This window comes from Tetranychus urticae, chromosome 2 (genome assembly GCF_039701765.1).
Source record: "Tetranychus urticae isolate SD_2017Ah chromosome 2, NJAU_TeUrti_SD_1.0, whole genome shotgun sequence".
NCBI lineage: Eukaryota > Metazoa > Arthropoda > Arachnida > Trombidiformes > Tetranychidae > Tetranychus > Tetranychus urticae.
Window position 1 is genome coordinate 12,274,778 of NC_142959.1, and position 18,179 is coordinate 12,292,956.

The following is an 18,179-nucleotide window of genomic DNA, read 5'->3' on the forward strand; positions in this document are numbered from 1 at the left end:
CGGCTGAGTTAGCCAATAGTTATTTATCATTTTTGGTTTTACTAATTGGGGTCAGCACTGTTTTAATTTCCTACTTTTTATTTTAATGCAAGGAATTGTGAGGAATTTACTGTTAATTAAAATTATCATTACACTGTACCTAGGTTAATAATGAAGCCTGCCGGGTGACAATCGTTTTAACAACTTAACATAATGTTAATGGTGATAACAGCTTGACAGCCAAAAGCAACAACAATTATCCAGAACAACTAATATCATGTAAGTATATTTTCAAAGCAAACCCTTTACATTTTTTACCTTCATTATCATGCTTTTAATAACACCAAAACAAATGATGTTTCAATGTTTTACAGTGTTTAATTTTCAATTCAACTAACGTAACAATTGGTACTAGAGTAAGCAGTTAATATGCATTGATGATTATGTTGGACACGAAACTGAATTGGAGGACCAAAAATGAGGCCAAAATATGCTAGAGAAAAGGGAAGAGAAAGAAAAGAAAAAAGAAGAAGAAATTATATTTTTCTTTGGATTCCTTATGTTGTTGTTATTTGGCATTTGCTTTATTATCGATGATTTTCTAGCCACGCGTCAAACACACCAACCCTCTTCGCTTCATCCACTCCTACTGACAATATAAATATCAATGAAGGCAAAGGTCGATCCATCTTGGTACACCTTGAAGGGCCAACAGGAGGACGAAGAGCTTGTGTTAACTTGTAGATCATTTTTTTCCTTGATCTAACACTCGATTCATAAGACGATGATTATCAGTAAACACGCTATGAAAGGTCATCTCTATGAGCCTATGCAGAGTAGGTTAAACATATAAAGTGCCTGAAGATGATGGAGCTGATGGGGGTGAGAAGTAGAGTGAGTGAGTGAGTGAGTATGAGGGAATGAGATGAAGAGAATGAGGGAAAGATGAAAAGATGAAAAGAGGGAGGTTGGAATATTAAAGGTGCATTACAGAATGGAAATGCCTTTTAAGATACATTTCGCCGCATTAAACAGAGTCTTTGCTATAATCAATAGAATGCGTTGAGGCTCTGACAATAACAATGTATTTGCTTACCTTTTTACCTCGTATGTTGTGTTAGCTTGGTCAAGCAGATGGACCATACGTTGGTCAAGAGCATAACCTTACGGCCGCTCAGACCTTTACTTTCATCAATCTTCTTCAAGGTGTACAATTTATTTGCCAATCATAATAATAATAATAATAATCATGATTAAACATTGAATGTGGTCAGATCTTCTTACTTTTAAAACAACTGTAAACACACACAAACGGTTAATTTGTGGGCCATTTTCATTTTATTAACAATCCAGTTCAGTTAAACTGCATTGTTTAAACGATTGACTTAATATACGTTCAATTGATCCAATATATTAAATATTAAATAGTGTTTACAAGGCATCGAAAAGTTAACCATTTGGGAGGTGAGAGTTTAATCATCAATTGAATGAATTTTAATCATCATTAAATATATTGACATCAATCAATTTTTTATTAACAAACATTTACTTTCTTATTGGGATGAAAATATTTTATTTTTTTGCTTCAATCTTTCCTTTCATTTCAATACAAAACTCAATTCAATTGAATTCAATAGATTATATTATCATGGAGTGTGAAATTGCATTATTAATATTTTCATTTGATTTGATGATAAAGATTAAATCACGATGAGATTGATGATTTGTTGATGATAACTAATAAGAAATCAGTTAATAATGATAACAATCATTTTTATTGTTATTTGTCTTACAAATCAAACAATAACTTACAGAGTGTTAACATTCACTTTGAAATCCTCTTATTTGAATCACGTTTTTCATGGAGTCAATTGTATGATATATTTCATGACAATTCAGATCCAATACAAATCATTCCAATATATTCAAGTATAATGTTGTGTCACGAACTTTATTGAATTATTGATTTACAATAAATCATCAGATGTATCTTAATCAATTTAAACAAAATTCAATGAAACAAATGCAAGTAAAGGTTAAATCCATAAATAAATAGATTCATTGAAAGATTCTTGAAAAGTTTCCTTAAAATTGTCAGAAAAATGTTATCAAAATAAAAATACGAATTTATTTCAAGATTAAAATGTTTTCATTGACAGTTACTTTCAAATGTTAAACTCAAAAATTCCCATTATTATTGTTATTATGAACATGATTATTATTAGTTTGAAGATAGTTAATAATATTGGTAAACTTATTTTACTTTCTTGTTAAACAACCTCAAAGAAATCAGATGAAAATAAATGTAAGAAAAGGTAAGAAAAGGTAAGAAGAAGAAGAAGAAGAAAAGTAAAAGTCTTGAAGATGAGTTATTTCCTGTGAACTTGATTCGCTTCACTGTAACTGAATAGTTGATAAGATGAGAGCGCGTTGTACTTGTTGTTGTTGATGATGTTGCTGATGTTACTGCTGCAAGCTGATGATGATGATGATAATGATGATAAAGCCGGCGATTGCCTTGAAATATTGCCAATTGACTGTAAATCCCAACAGCATAAACTAACAACAATTGAGTGAATCTCATCACAACCTTTCAATGGCAACTAAATTAGACTCTTTCTTTAACCTTTTCCTAATACATTAACCTGAGCAAAGGTGAATCTCACGGTTAGGTAAACCCTAATAATCTTGATTCACTTCAATACTTTCACCTTCACCATTTCATGATTCCTAGTAAAACACCTTACAGAAGAGGATAGATAATGATAGAGGACCAAATGGAGTGAACAATCAGTGAATCTTGTTTTCAACTATTAAAATGATACAAAAAGAGCAACTTCAACTAATAATGATCATCAGCCATTAAACCAACCCTACAAACGCTGAGCACAACAATCAGGTAATCATGTAAAAATCATAGTTAAATACAAAAACAATTAATTGTAAATAATAACTTTCTCTATTCAAAATAAAAAACCAGTGAACACACAAAACAACACAAAATGAACCTCTTTGGACCATCAATGGAGGCGTTTTCCTTGCCCAGTATTAATAACTTATATCATGATTACAATTAAGGACTATCAATTAGCCTCAAGGGTTAACTTTTCCTGATTCATATTAAATATTAAATTGTGATTGAAAGAAGCAAACCAAACCTAAATGTCAAGTTATAATAGCTTGAATTTTTGATACATAAAGTAAATGTATTCAACTCAATGATTATCAAACATGATTGGTTCGCATTTTCATTTGTATTATAATTTTTGTATTTTGATTTTAAGGCCTCCAAATCAAAATAATTGTAAGGTTTATCAAAAACTGTACAACCACAAATGATGATAAGTTTCAATTTCAGGCTTGGTTTTTGTTTTTCCTTTCAATTTTGCTTCTTAATTTATATTTTAGTCTAATGTTATGAACCTTTATTACAATATAGTTGATTAGTTAAATTCATTAATACATTAATCTTGGATCATTTATTTTCCAATAATCATCGCCTTATTGGTAATGATGATCATAATAAATATGGGAATAAAATTTTGACTGGTTTGGCAGTTAACAATCATCTTAACCATCATTAGTTTAATTGATGTTCAATGTTAAATTATTAATATCATCATCTTGTTTGTTTCTAATGAAATCCAATGTATCCAGTTAATATGATACAATTTTATAATCGGTGATAACCTCACCTTAATATTGAGATTACATTTAATTGTAACAATTATTAACATCACTAATTGTACTTGAAATAGATGTGATTTTATTGAAGTTGCAGCCTGGTAAAGTTGTAATAATGGTTAAATGTATGGTTAAATAAAAATGAAATCAAGTAAATCAAGTTGCGTGAGAGTGAATAGTTACAATAACAGTGAGAGGTAAATAATAATGACAAATAAATAACAACAAAGGAAACATCTTACATGAGATTGGGCCTAAGAACTGACCAAGAAAAGATCAAGTCACGAGTCCAAGGAAACAGCAGTGAAATAACATTGATTGTGTTTGACCAATCATGAGCACGTTACAATAAAAGATCAGCTATTTACATGCATATGAGTTAAATAGCTGAGAATGAAAATAAAAATGAAATCATATCAGTTTCATCAAAGACCAACATTATCAATGTTATTATAGTTGATTAGCATTGTTTTGCTGGCTTTGAACTTCATTGAGGCAAGGTGAAGGTTGCGAGAGGTAACAATATTTATACGGAATCCAACAACCAAATTTACCATGAATAACCATAATCACATATGCACCATGTTTCAAAATATTTCCGGTTCAATAAAGGTTAACAAATTAAAAAATTCATGAGCACGTCAGGAGAAGGTGAACAACAAAGATGATGAAAAGAATCTAAAAATGAAAATAACAGATGAAACATGTTAGTCATGTTAGATAAAGGTGAAATTTTCTTCAAAATCAATCAAAAAATGAGAATAATAATAATCATAAAAGTAATGGTTATGGTGATTCTCATATTAAAGGAAATGGTAATAATAATAAGTAAGTTACTTGAATTTCCAAATATTTCTAGTTTCTTTTTTCAGTAATCATAGTGATAGTGTAAAGATGAGTGAAAACATCAAGAATTTTTGCAATTTTTCCGTCTTTTTCCCTTTAAATTTTCTCTTCTTTCCTTTTCTCTTTACCTTTTTTTCATAACCTTATTAATACAATATGTATTACTTGTAATATTGGTTGTAGCATTTGCTGTTGTGGGAAAACAATTTTGGACAAGGTCACAAGAAAAGGCCACAAAAATCAACAAAAACCAATTGAATGACCTTAAATTTACCAAAAACACCTTTAACTGTTTACTGTAACCTGTCGGTAAGAAAAGATGAAGAAAAAATTGATTATTAAGAGACAGGTTAACATATTGAAAATTGCATTTCATTCAACATTATAATATTGACTTACCATAATTTACTTTCAGTTTTTTCAAGTATTCACAAGATTCATGTAATTCATACAAATTATTATTATGGTTATGACTATGATTTATTACACACCTAATCTTTAAATGTTTATTTCCGTCAAAATTTGGTCCATCATCATCCTTATCCTCATCATCATCATTATCATCATCGGTTTTGTTGTTGTTGTTGCTGTTATTATTTAATTTGTGTTCCTTTAATTAAAATCAATGGGCCAACTTTCACTTTTGTTTGTTTTCCCTTTTTCCACCTTTTCTTTACTTTTCGGCAACTAGAATAGTAGGTGAGGCGGATTTCTGGATTGAAAGGCCGATTTCAGGATCAAATGGGAATTATGTTGATTATCATTATTATCATGAAGATGATATTGTTGTTGTTGTTGTTGTTGATTCAGAAAGCAAATTAATTCATCTCGGACCAAACCTTAAAAACTTTTAATTTCTTGTAACAATCAACTTTCATCTCCAACTTTCTCCTCCGTTTCGCCATGGCTGACTCAGCGCTATTGAGCATAATTTTCTGATGTGAAATCAACCTGAAAAGAAACCTGCAAAACATTTAAGGTATAGCTCGGCATTATTTTAAAATCATTTGTAATTTTTTATAGCATTAACCAGCAGCGTATACTGAGTTTTAATTACCTGTGCATCAACGAAAGACAGAAACAAAATTGAATTCATTTTCATTTAAAGATGACTTTCTGAAGTAAGAATGAAAAGAGATTATTATCATGCTAAGGATGAATGAATAGAAAGATAAAAGATGCAGATTGCAATGAATATTTTTACGGATCAAAGAGAAGTGTTTCTTGAAAACTCATAAAGCAATAATGAGTATAATAATAATAACAATAATAATTATATTATTATTGTGTTTATTATTTGCAGAGAACATATGATAAAGGTGATAGTAAAATTTAAAAGGCAAAGATCGCTATTTTGGATACAACCTAAGAAACAAAAAACCAAAACATGAATGGGTTTTTCTTTCTTGAAGGTTTTGTTGTTACCATTTCCTCTTCTCTGTCTCTTGGCTGTTTATCATTAATACTTTCACCATTATCATCCTAATAATAATCATCATCATCATCGTCGTCGTCATGTTCCTCTTCCTTTTCTCTTTCTCCTTATTTTTTAATTCTTAACTTATCCGTACCATTTGAAAAAGCAGGTTAAAGCGACTTAAACATGTCAACTTGAAAGACCTCTGGTTACCATGTGACGCCTTGTATTTCATCATCTTCCATCCTTTGTCCTTAGATCATCTTAATAACCATTAGATAATTGCTCCTCCTCTTGATCAACAATATATCCTGATACACCAACAATAAAAGATCAACTTATTATGTCTGAAGATGATAAGAAAAGGGAAACAAAAGTAAAAACAAAAAGTGAAATACCAACCTTTATTTGAAAGCCGAACAAAATTTAAACATAAACCGCATACAGGTTAAAGCGTAAAAAAATATGGTTCCTAACCAAGCGTCTAATAGAGTAAATCTTCAACATTATATAATGTAATTTCACAAAAAGAAACATTTTTTATATTTTCTATTAACATTATTATAACTCTTAAAGTTATCATTATTGTGAATATTATTGATAAAAAAGGTGTATCTTTAAGAATATCTTTAAAATTGCGTTTTTTTCTGATATAATCCAATCTAAGTCGATAGTTGATGGATCAAAGTATTAATCTATTGATCCCACGCGCCAAATTCAACTTTACCGTTGTTATCTCTGGAAAACCTGAATTTTCATAATCTCTTTCATTCATTCATTCATTCGTTATTTTATCTCTTTCTCTTTCTCTCTCTCTCTCTCTCTGTCTTATTAAGGATATTGAGCCGGATATATTGAACAACATAATTTAGCTTATTCTGACCGTTTATAAGGAGGAGTAAAAATGTTGTTAAAGATCCTCCTTTTACCTGGGAAATAGTTTCTTATGATCATCATCATGATAGTTGTGAGGCTTTTTTTTCGTTAATTTTATATTCATTCAATTTCTTTCATTTTATTTTTACATTTTCTTCTTTAAATTTGTTTCCTTTCAAATGATAATCATTTGTGTTAATGTTTATTAAATTGAATTCACTTTAATTGAAAAAAGATATTCATTTCAATGTCTTGCATTTAAACAAACTGAATAAAGTCATCATTTGATTCCAATGTCTATTGTGCTTACTTTACCCAAAATGTTAACATATGATTTACATCGATTAAGTTGTTAATTTTACTGTTATATTGTTGCTATAAGGTTTGATTGATTAAATTTATTTGCATGATGTGATTGAGTATCTCTTGATTATAACACTGGAAAAACTGATGATCAAGGAGGTTTAATTAGTTAATATTACACATCATCGTTTATGTTTAAGATGAAAGCTTTTGATCAAGTTAAAAATCTTATTGATAGTAATCAATTTGGAAAATGATTGATCACTTTTAATTAACATTCATCATCAATCAATGCTAACCTTTTACACTCTATAAACTAACCAATTACCTGGAATAAAGGTAATAATATCACAATTTAATGAGATTATCGCATTTATACGAAAATTTAGCCATCAAATGTTAATGTTGATAACACTTTTCAACTCAATTGAGGATTAAACAATTTATAAAACATTCTGGTCATAAATTTAGCTCCTTTAATTCAACAATTATGCTAAAATAATTAACCATAGACACCATTGTACTGATAGCTTGAGTATAACAATAACTGAAATGTTGATAGTAATTGCTGTTGATTGTCATTATCACATTAAAAGTAAAATTAATTATGAATGTAACCACGATTGTAAACACAATTGTAAATGTAAATACATGAATTTATTGAAATAATGAAAATAGTAACAAAATGTCAATGTATTGTACAACAAACAAAAACAAAGGCCAACATAATACATGTTGAACATGTAAATACATGAATTATGCATTCATATTAGATTGAAATTAAATGACGATTGTTATTATAATACATAATGGGCAAAAGAGTGAAATGCAAATGAATTGAGTTATTATAGCTATTGACTAAAAAACAAAATACAGACAGTTTTACAACGATACCGATGACACGAGGTTGGAAAAGACAGGCCATTGATTTGCATTTTTACCTTTGAAGAGCATAGAGCACAATATTCATCATCATTATCATGTCCTTCATCATCTTGAGCCATTTTTTAGTCATTTTTCACGTCTATAAAGTCAGGTTAACCTCATCTTTGATTGAAGACAGTAAAAAATGTAAACAGCCATTTGTGAAAAAAAACATCTTCGCGTGTCCCAAATGTACACATATACCTAGGCAGAAGTACAGAGATCATTGGAATGCACATTGAGTTGAATAATGTGTATTCATAAAAAAAATTAGGATCCATCCTTGAAGTCAAATATAGTAGTTGAAGACATGAAAAGATGCAAAAAGTAAAAAAAGCAGCAGGAGCAAATAACACATAATAATGATATTGTCTCCTTATGCAGCAAAAACGTAATCTCAAGTTATTATTGGAAATATTGTGTTGTCACCAGAGGTTGGTTGGACCAAGAAGAAAGGATGATATGATAATAAGATTTGGTCCTTTTTTTGCTTTCCCAATCATTGTATTGCACCTATCCTTCAATCCACTTTCCTTTGCTATTTCTTTGTCCTCCTTTTTTGTCTGTTTGGCCCTTTTTTTCCCATTCATCTTTGATGTAGACCAGGAAGATGGTAATGGTGAAATGGTGAATTGTGAATTTCGCTTTGAATATTTGACAGTAAGCAGCTAAAATATTGATCATATTTTATCGTCTTCATTATAACCAAGGGCAAGAAACTAGGCTCGGCTTTGGCTGTAGTTACACTTGTTTAAATTTTAGTTAACGACGTTAAGCTTAATCTTGACAGATCATAATTTCTTTTAATCTTAATCTACCATTTGACCCGACTTCTGGCGATTAACCTTTGTTGAATGACATTGGTTGATGATTTTGAAAAAAAATGTGCATAACCACGATTACGTCAGTGACAATGACAACGGTGATGAAGATTGAGATGATAATGTATACTGACAATGAATATACAAATAAAGGTTTAATGAGATTAATGAGATTATCAGCAGATTTTTCCTTCTCCTTTTGGCTTCTTGTTTACATAATGAAGATATTAAAATGGCTTGGGAAACAAATTGTCATCATAATTGTTGTCAGTTAACCATCATTAGCTACCTTGATACAAGTTGATAATAGAGTTGTTTTCATGCATTAAGGATGAACCTGTTGGTGATAAAATTTTTGATGATGGTCAAGAGTGATGTGATGTTACTGGAGAGAAGAAGAAAAAAATGAACATGTTGATAATGAGGAGGAGGATAAAAGTCATGATGCGACAAACAATGGCAGACAGGTTAACGGGCTGTTTGTCCGTTTCTTTTCCCAATGAACTTTCATAATCATGGTAAATATATTATGCATATCTTGAAAATTGCATGTAACCACACATGAAGCTTGTTGTTGATTTTTTTCCGTTGAGAGACAAATTATATTTAAATTGGAATGGTTATGACATACAATTAACAACATCAGCATTGTAAATAAACTTTCATGTAATAAAAATTAAACATAATGTAAAATAAGATATCATCTCATATAAAAAAGAAGTCAACATGATTAGGCAAAATAAAGCATAAGCCTTCAATTAGGGGGGCCGTTTAACCGTTTTTAATGGACCGTTCATAAATAATATTGTGCAAAAGCAAAATTTATGAAAATTTAATTGTTAATAAAAGGTTGATTATTTTTAAAAACAAATCAATATTTTGTCAATCTATCTGTTAAGAGTAAGATTTATTTTCTTTGGTCTGATAATGAAAAGTTCATAACGTAAATCATTAATCATTTAAGAAAATACTGATTCTGTAAATGCTATTTTAAGTCTAAATTGTTGAAATGATAGTGACAATAATTGACAAGTAAACTGTTCATTAGTTAATTAACAGGCTGTCAAATAAATGATTTGGATAAACAGTTATTTGGTTGGACAGTTGGGAAAAGCAAAAAGAAGCAGAAATCTACAAATGAAATGAAATAATGATGATACTGATGATGAGGATAATTGTATTTTAAAGATAATTAATGGTTTTTACAGAGAGAAGGAAAAAAATGAAAACAAAGATTTATGGATTCATTGGTCAAAAACTATCAACATGATTGTCGTTTGTTGTTATAGCTTGGTCTGTTATAACAGGTAAGAGTAAACAAACAGAGCTTCAATTGATTTTAGACTAAAAATATTTGACGTTACCCTTGTTTATCACAATTTATTTTCAGTTCTGTCAATTACTTTTCAATTGACAGAATGAAAGTGTGTTATCAACAAAACATCCGTTAGTCGGTTGGTTAAGTATCTTTTACCTGCAAGATGAAAAATGACAGAGAAAAATGTAAAGGTAAAGTGAAATGAAATAAGAAATTCGAGTGAGGTGAAGAGGAGAAGAAAGGGAAGACAAAGAAGATAGAGAAGAAAAAGAAGAAAGAAAGGAAAAAGAAGAAAAAGAACAGAAAAGCGGAAGAAAAGTAGACAAGGAATCCTTCTTTACTCGAAAGATGTTACACTTGCTTTAGTGTAACTCGCAGAGACTCAAACTCTTACGATTCTCATGTCACAGTATCGTTAATCAGCTGATTCAATGGACCGGATATTCCCATAGACTATCAAGAATTAAAGGGTCATCATTATCACGGCTGGTAAAGGACCAAAAACCAGATTCACAGGAAAAATAAAAAGGTCACAATCTGAGGTTTTAAGTCTAAGGAGGGGCAAAGAAAAAAAAGAAAGCCAAGTTAGAGGTCAACAAAGACTGGTCAATACATAGTTTCTACTTACATTTTTCGGTGTTTTCCATCTCAAAGTAAAATGTATTGAAAATATTTGTTCCATGGGAAAGAAAATCATTTGACGGAAGAAAAGAGCAAGAAATGTGATGATGATTAAGATGGCGATAAAGATTAACACTAAAATAAAAGGATCAATAAACGCACTGGTCTGCTTAATGGGCTGCTTCAATTGAAATAATCAATGTTGATGGTTAGGAAATAAACAAAAAGTCAATTTACAAATGGACATTTATCTTTCAATTTTCAAGTGAAAAATTTACAATGAAACACATCTTTAATTTAAACAACGATATCTATCAATTTTTAGCTGAAAACATATGACAAGTTGAAGGAAACCAGAGAAGCGCATTATTTGAAAAATCTTAATAACATCTTTAAGGCCAGAGAGACTTTTTGTTAAATTTTCTTGAACCAGTAAATTGTTTGCTAGATTAGTCAGGGAAAACAACAATGACAACAGGATATACATGTAGCATTGAAAAAATATATTTCATTGCTCATCTTGCCATCATCATCATCACCAACATCTTTATCTTTTTTCCAGTAAACATAAGTGGAAGCAAATCTAACATCAAACGATTTCATCTTGCATATCACTTTTTATGTAATATATTATATAACATAACATCATCATCATCATCTTTACTTGGCTTCATCTTACCAAGCTTCTTCATCATCAACCTCGCCATCCTTGAGTCAAGCTTATCAACATCCCCACATGTATTTTAATACATGGCTAAGCCTATGTTAACCACAATCACGGACAATTTACCGATGATCACAAGGAATTTGTTTATGTTTTTTGCTGCAAAATTTCATTTCCATGCCAAAAGGCCAAATAATAGTCCATCATAATAATGTTGATGACTTGATTTGAATGATAAAACTAAATGTATGGCGACTAATATTGTATCCAATGATCCGTTCAAGTGTACAGTTGAAAAGGCTGCAACATGACAGGTCAAACAAAATGAAATGAGCAGCATTTCTTACATTTTATTGATATCAAGAGCAACATCAACAACAACATCTTCCATTGAATCGTCATCTTCATCTTTGTAATCTTCTTTTGCCGTCTCTTGTTCATCTTTTTTCTTGATCAAAGGAATTTGCGTGACTCAGGCCTTGGCTTTATTTTTTTACCATCAACTGTTAGGCAAAAAAAAACAGATAGCAACACGAAAATTGTAATAACTTGACTGCTTTTTGACTCTTGTTTGTCTGTTTATCTCAATGTCTTACTTCAACTTTGCCCCTTGAAGAGACCTCAGGTCATCACTTGTAAGATGCAATATTTTTGTTCCTTAAACAAATCTGAGAAATTCTTTTCTTTCGCCATCTTCATCTCCATCAATTTCCAGCGTCTTCCTTTCGTTGACCTTTAACTATTGAACGGTAACATTGTCATTAGTAAATTGTTTATTAGGTGTGTCAATGAAATATTTTGCTTGTTTTTTAACATTCACCTTGCTTTCTTTACCTGGCTTTTGCTGCGCCATCATGTTAATATCATACATTTTACAACTATTTTCAATAAACTTAATAATCATATAAACTGTATTTTAAAAGGTAAAAGAAAGTAATGCAAAAAATTATCATCAAGTTAATCGTTATTATGCAAATAAACTACCAATTGGTTCAATAAAATGAGAAACGGTTTTGCCAATTGCTCTTTAAAAGCTGAACCATCAACTAGTTACCTGCATTTTTTCACAATCATTTGATAACTATTAGATAAAGATCAAACATGTTTATTAGAGTGAAAACTATTCACAATGAGAATTAATTATGATTTAACTTTGATAAGCCAAGGGAAAAAGGTCATATTCTCATTGAAATAAATGGCATCCGTTTTGCAGGTTCCAAGCTTCCAAGTATTACTGATCGTAAATAGCTGCTTAAGAAGCTGCTCTAATTGCAGAAACAGGCCAACAGTGAATTTTTTACAATCAATTGAACCAATCTTTAAAACATTTATATTTCAAGGTAAAAATCAAATTCAACTTGAATATTTCGGATAATCGCAATAGAAACCAAAAAATCGCTTAGTCAAATTATATGGATATTGCAACTCGTCACGATGACAATGGCAGATTAAATTTACGAATGAATATTCAAGTGATTTAACAGTCATCAGCAATGATGGAAATGATGGAAACCATATTAAATAACATCATTATGATAGATAATATTTCTGTTTGTGGCAATGAAGTTGCTAGATTTTTGTTTATTTCATCTTGATTCTTCGGCCTCTCCTTCCTGTGTTCAGTCAACGATGATAAGGATGGTAGTGAAGACAAGTAACGACAAGACCAATCACGATTTGTCATCAATGACGATGATACTAATATATGTTAACAGCAACAGCATCAAAAGGCATCAAGAAAAAAGTCCAAAAAAACAGGCAACATCCGAATGAAGTGACAAAAAAATACCATAACAAACTGTTATCTTAACAATTTATCTATGAGTATTAATTATCTTTTGTTGAGTTGTCCTTAAATGTGAAAAATAATATCTCACTAAATATGATGATGAAGATGATGAAGCAAAGGAAGAGGATATTATTAAACGGTATTTTAGTTGTAAATAAATATCAACCTTCATGTCAACAGCAATGGTAACATTAGTCTGCTTCCTTTCCGTGGTTAAAATGATAAAAGCTGATGAAAATGATGATGACCAACGATTATGAAGATGATGATTACTCTTTAAAGTGTGACAATGATAATGTTAAGCGACAAAATTGACGACATATTATCAAATTACAATTAATCGTGACTATCAACAAACAAACAAAATAAAATAATACTCTCAGGTGTTTTCATAGTTTTGTTAAGTGCTGTCATCTATTATTAATATTATGATTCCTATGGATCATTTGCCTCAAGGGAAGAAGTGAATCTTCATGTCCTTCATCTTACATCTGTTACCTTTTAATTTCTAGTTTACCTTTAACTCCACTTTACAGGGAACAGGTTTTTTAATTGTAACCATTTCACTCAGATTGTATTTGGATTAAGTTAATAATCGGAAGTAAAGCAAGTCTAACAAAACTGTTGAATGAATAGTGAGAATATAGTGTTCCATAATGATGGTAATGTTGATTGTTGTGTTGATAAAATGTAAAAGGACACACAAGCATAAACAAGCGGGGAAGGAAAGATACAAAAAAGCATCAATTGAATAGCAATTGATAAGTGTTTTTGATTTTTTACAAGCCAAAGGAAGGGAAAAAAGTGAAACAAAATATTTCTCATTTCAGTCTTTATTTCAAGTTGAAAAATGAGGCATTAAAATGGAAAGGAACTCACAAGGAAGAAATCAACTTTTTATATTATCATCACATCACAATCAACATCATCTACATCATCTTAACTATCGTAAATGGAGTATTACGATGAGATAGCGTCAAAGTTGCCGGCTAATTTAACTTGAAACTATGTGTGTGTGTGTATTACATTTGATCAGTAATAGTAGTTAGTTGAAGGAGGAGGTGGAGGAGGGTGAAGATGACGTTCAAGTTGGCTATCAAGAGAATGATGATGATAATGATGATGAGGATATATGAAGGAAGGCCAAATTGTGAATGTATTTGATTCACTGTGCTATTAAAGATCCAAATGTAAGGCCACCGAGTAACTATTTAACATTTGCTGTTGGCCCTTAAAACAGCGAAATTGTTGCCTTTTCTTTTAATGTAATGTTTAGTTGAGAGACGAGAAGAAAGATGATGATAGTTTTTTGGTGATGATGAGAGATGAGGAAGAGAAGCATATCAAGTATAATAGTAAGGTTTCAAGCAAACTACAAGTTTCATTCACATTTTTGCTCAATTTTTTTTCTTCTCTTTCTTTCTTTACTCACTTATTTCTCGATAGTAAAGGAGAAATGAAAGGAAATGAAAGAGAAGAAGAGAAAGAGATGAAGACAGAGAAGACAGAGCCAGAGAGACAGAGAGTGTGAAAGCGGAAACGGACTTCCTACACCATCTGCAAAGAGGGATCCACCTTAGCCATTGATGAAGTTGCCCTTATTTTTGGTTGGACCACAGTTACTCTCAATGTTATCAAGATTGTTTCTCTTTCTCTTTTGGTCTCTTCTTTCAATACTATTATACTTTTACAGGTAACAATTTACCGATGGACACACAAATTGTACCTCTAACAGTTGCTGTCTCACTCTTGAATTGCTGGCCTTTCGATCTCACTCTTTCTTTCAATTTAGGTTTTGATCCTTTTCTGGCTTTTCCTTCATCTCCGTCTTGTGTATTGCTGTGTGCCTCTTCCGTTTGACAATACAATTGTCTTCCACTCTCTGTATGTGTGTGAATGTACTTTTGAGTGTTTCTTTAGATCACCTGCTTTTATAAAGGTGATCGTCCTTTGAGATTTTATTCAATGTCGATTTTTCTTGCTTCTGTACTTTTACTTTGATACATTTTGTCAAAGTGAAATGATAAGTTGAAGGTTGTGAGAGGTAACCATATTTTACGGAATCCAACAACCAAATTTACCATGAATAACCATAATCACATATGCACCATGTTTCAAAATATTTCCGGTTCAATAAAGGTTAACAAATTAAAAAATTCATGAGCACGTCAGGAGAAGGTGAACAACAAAGATGATGAAAAGGAATCTAAAAATGAAAAATAACAGATGAAACATGTTAGTCATGTTAGATAAAGGTGAAATTTTCTTCAAAATCAATCAAAAAATGAGAATAATAATAATCATAAAAGTAATGGTTATGGTGATTCTCATATTAAAGGTAATGGTAATAATAATAAGTAAGTTACTTGAATTTCCAAATATTTCTAGTTTCTTTTTTCAGTAATCATAGTTATAGTGTAAAGATGAGTGAAAACCTCAAGAATTGTTGCAATTTTTCCGTCTTTTTTCCCTTTAAATTTTCTCTTCTTTCCTTTTCTCTTTACCTTTTTTTCATAACCTTATTAATACAATATGTATTACTTGTAATATTGGTTGTAGCATTTGCTGTTGTGGGAAAACAATTTTGGACAAGGTCACAAGAAAAGGCCACAAAAATCAACACAAACCAATTGAATGACCTTAAATTTACCAAAAACACCTTTAACTGTTTACTGTAACCTGTCGGTAAGAAAAGATGAAGAAAAAATTGATTATTAAGAGACAGGTTAACATATTGAAAATTGCATTTCATTCAACATTATAATATTGACTTACCATAATTTACTTTCAGTTTTTCAAGTATTCACAAGATTCATGTAATTCATACAAATTATTATTATGGTTATGACTATGATTTATTACACACCTAATCTTTAAATGTTTATTTCCGTCAAAATTTGGTCCATCATCCTTATTCTTATCCTCATCATTATCATCATCGGTTTTGTTGTTGTTGTTGTTGCTGTTATTATTAAATTTGTGTTCCTTTAATTAAAATCAATGGGCCAACTTTCACTTTTGTTTGTTTTCCCTTTTTCCACCTTTTCTTTACTTTTCGGCAACTAGAATAGTAGGTGAGGCGGATTTCTGGATTGAAAGGCCGATTTCAGGATCAAATGGGAATTATGTTGATTATCATTATTATCATGAAGATGATATTGCTGTTGTTGTTGATTCAGAAAGCAAATTAATTCATCTCGGACCAAACCTTAAAAACTTTTAATTTCTTGTAACAATCAACTTTCATCTCCAACTTTCTCCTCCGTTTCGCTACGGCTAACTTATTGACCATCAAATTGTAGACATTGAAACGGATAGTCTTGCGAATGTTAATGTATTCTAATTGGTTAAACCTTCAAAGATTAAGATCATCATTTAACCAAAAACCTCCAACGCTTCTTTACTCATACAATTTATGCGTTTCCGTAATTAAATAAAATTATTTCCTGCACCTTATCCAACACAGAAATTGATTCACCTTAAACTTCAATCATTCTGTTTCCTTAAGGCTCTAGAGACATAATAAAGCAATAATGATGAGATGATATTCCAATAGCGATTGTATTGTTACAAAGATGCCTTGCTGAGTTTCTCCGTTTCATACCTTAACTAAATCCAACCCAGCACATTTTGAATATGTTGACCCTTTGGATGATTAATGAATAACAATCAATGGAAAGAGACTTGAATCGAATTCCACTGAGCTTTTTATAACCACGCAGACACGGTCTTAGTAATCATTTGATCTGTGATGTTTCTATTAAATAAAATGGATTAAAAACAAAATTGAAAACAAATTGAGAAGTGAATTGAACACTAGGGTACCTTGACAATGACTAGAAAATCATTCATCAGCTTCATGCTATTAGACTTCATCTGATCAGATATCTTTAGATAAATCAAGATATCAATTATATGTTATACAAAGCTTTTTCAAGCAATGAGAAGTGAGTATGATATGCAATAATAATAATGATTTTATTATTATTGTGTTATCGTTGTTATTATTTAAAGAGAACGTAGTAAAATTTAAAAGGAAAAGATCTCAATTTTGGATACAACCAAGAAACAAAAAACCAAAACATGAATGGGTTTTTCTTTCTTAAAGGTTTTGTTGTTACCATTTCCTCTTCTCTGTCTCTTGGCTGTTTATCATTAATACTTTCACCATTATCATCCTAATAATAATCATCATCATCATCGTCGTCGTCATGTTCCTCTTCCTTTTCTCTTTCTCTTTCTTTTCCTTTTTGCTTTCTTTTTCTCTTTCTTTCTTCATTCTTCGTCGTGCACCATAAGAAAAAGCAGGTTAAAGCGACTTAAACATGTCAACTTGAAAGACCTCTGGTTACCATGTGACGCCTTGTATTTCATCATCTTCCATCCTTTGTCCTTAGATCATCTTAATAACCATTAGATAATTGCTCCTCCTCTTGATCAACAATATATCCTGATACACCAACAATAAAAGATCAACTTATTATGTCTGAAGATGATAAGAAAGGGAAACAAAAGTAAAAACAAAAAGTGAAATACCAACCTTTATTTGAAAGCCGAACAAAATTTAAACATAAACCGCATACAGGTTAAAGTGTAAAAAAATATGGTTCCTAATCAAGCGTCTAATAGAGTAAATCTTCAACATTATATAATGTAATTTCACAAAAAGAAACATTTTTTATATTTTCTATTAACATTATTATAACTCTTAAAGTTATCATTATTGTGAATATTATTGATAAAAAAGGTGTATCTTTAAGAATATCTTTAAAATTGCGTTTTTTTCCTGATATAATCCAATCTAAGTCGATAGTTGATGGATCAAAGTATTAATCTATTGATCCCACGCGCCAAATTCAACTTTACCGTTGTTATCTCTGGAAAACCTGAATTTTCATAATCTCTTTCATTCATTCATTCATTCGTTATTTTATCTC

At 30.5% G+C, this 18,179-nt stretch overlaps 3 long non-coding RNA genes across 28 annotated transcripts; 1 reads left to right on the forward strand and 2 right to left on the reverse strand.

Annotated features, from left to right (window-relative positions):
* The first annotated feature begins 47 nt into the window (after positions 1-47).
* LOC107364039 (uncharacterized) lies at positions 48-482 on the forward strand. Its single transcript, XR_001569052.3, has 2 exons — positions 48-258; positions 354-482. It is a non-coding gene; the product is annotated as an uncharacterized LOC107364039 (long non-coding RNA).
* A 3,240-nt stretch (positions 483-3,722) lies between these two features.
* LOC107364006 (uncharacterized) lies at positions 3,723-6,571 on the reverse strand. 7 transcript variants are annotated; one of them, XR_016198767.1, is made up of 6 exons: positions 6,329-6,571; positions 5,935-6,237; positions 5,567-5,625; positions 4,909-5,472; positions 4,501-4,812; positions 3,723-4,341 (listed from the first exon to the last, which is right to left on the reverse strand). It is a non-coding gene; the product is annotated as an uncharacterized LOC107364006 (long non-coding RNA). The 7 variants fall into 7 exon arrangements; XR_016198769.1 differs by having other exon boundaries at positions 6,081-6,263; XR_016198764.1 differs by having other exon boundaries at positions 6,081-6,237; positions 6,329-6,570.
* A 1,169-nt stretch (positions 6,572-7,740) lies between these two features.
* Positions 7,741-18,014, reverse strand: LOC107364016 (uncharacterized). Of its 20 annotated transcripts, none has more exons than XR_016198788.1 (10): positions 17,783-18,013; positions 17,364-17,692; positions 16,847-16,999; positions 16,109-16,753; positions 15,747-15,921; positions 12,508-15,448; positions 12,274-12,362; positions 12,050-12,192; positions 10,797-11,956; positions 7,741-10,719 (listed from the first exon to the last, which is right to left on the reverse strand). It is a non-coding gene; the product is annotated as an uncharacterized LOC107364016 (long non-coding RNA). The 20 variants fall into 20 exon arrangements; XR_016198779.1 differs by having other exon boundaries at positions 15,609-15,921; XR_016198781.1 differs by having other exon boundaries at positions 10,797-12,192; positions 12,288-12,362; positions 15,609-15,921.
* Between the last annotated feature and the right edge of the window lie 165 nt (positions 18,015-18,179).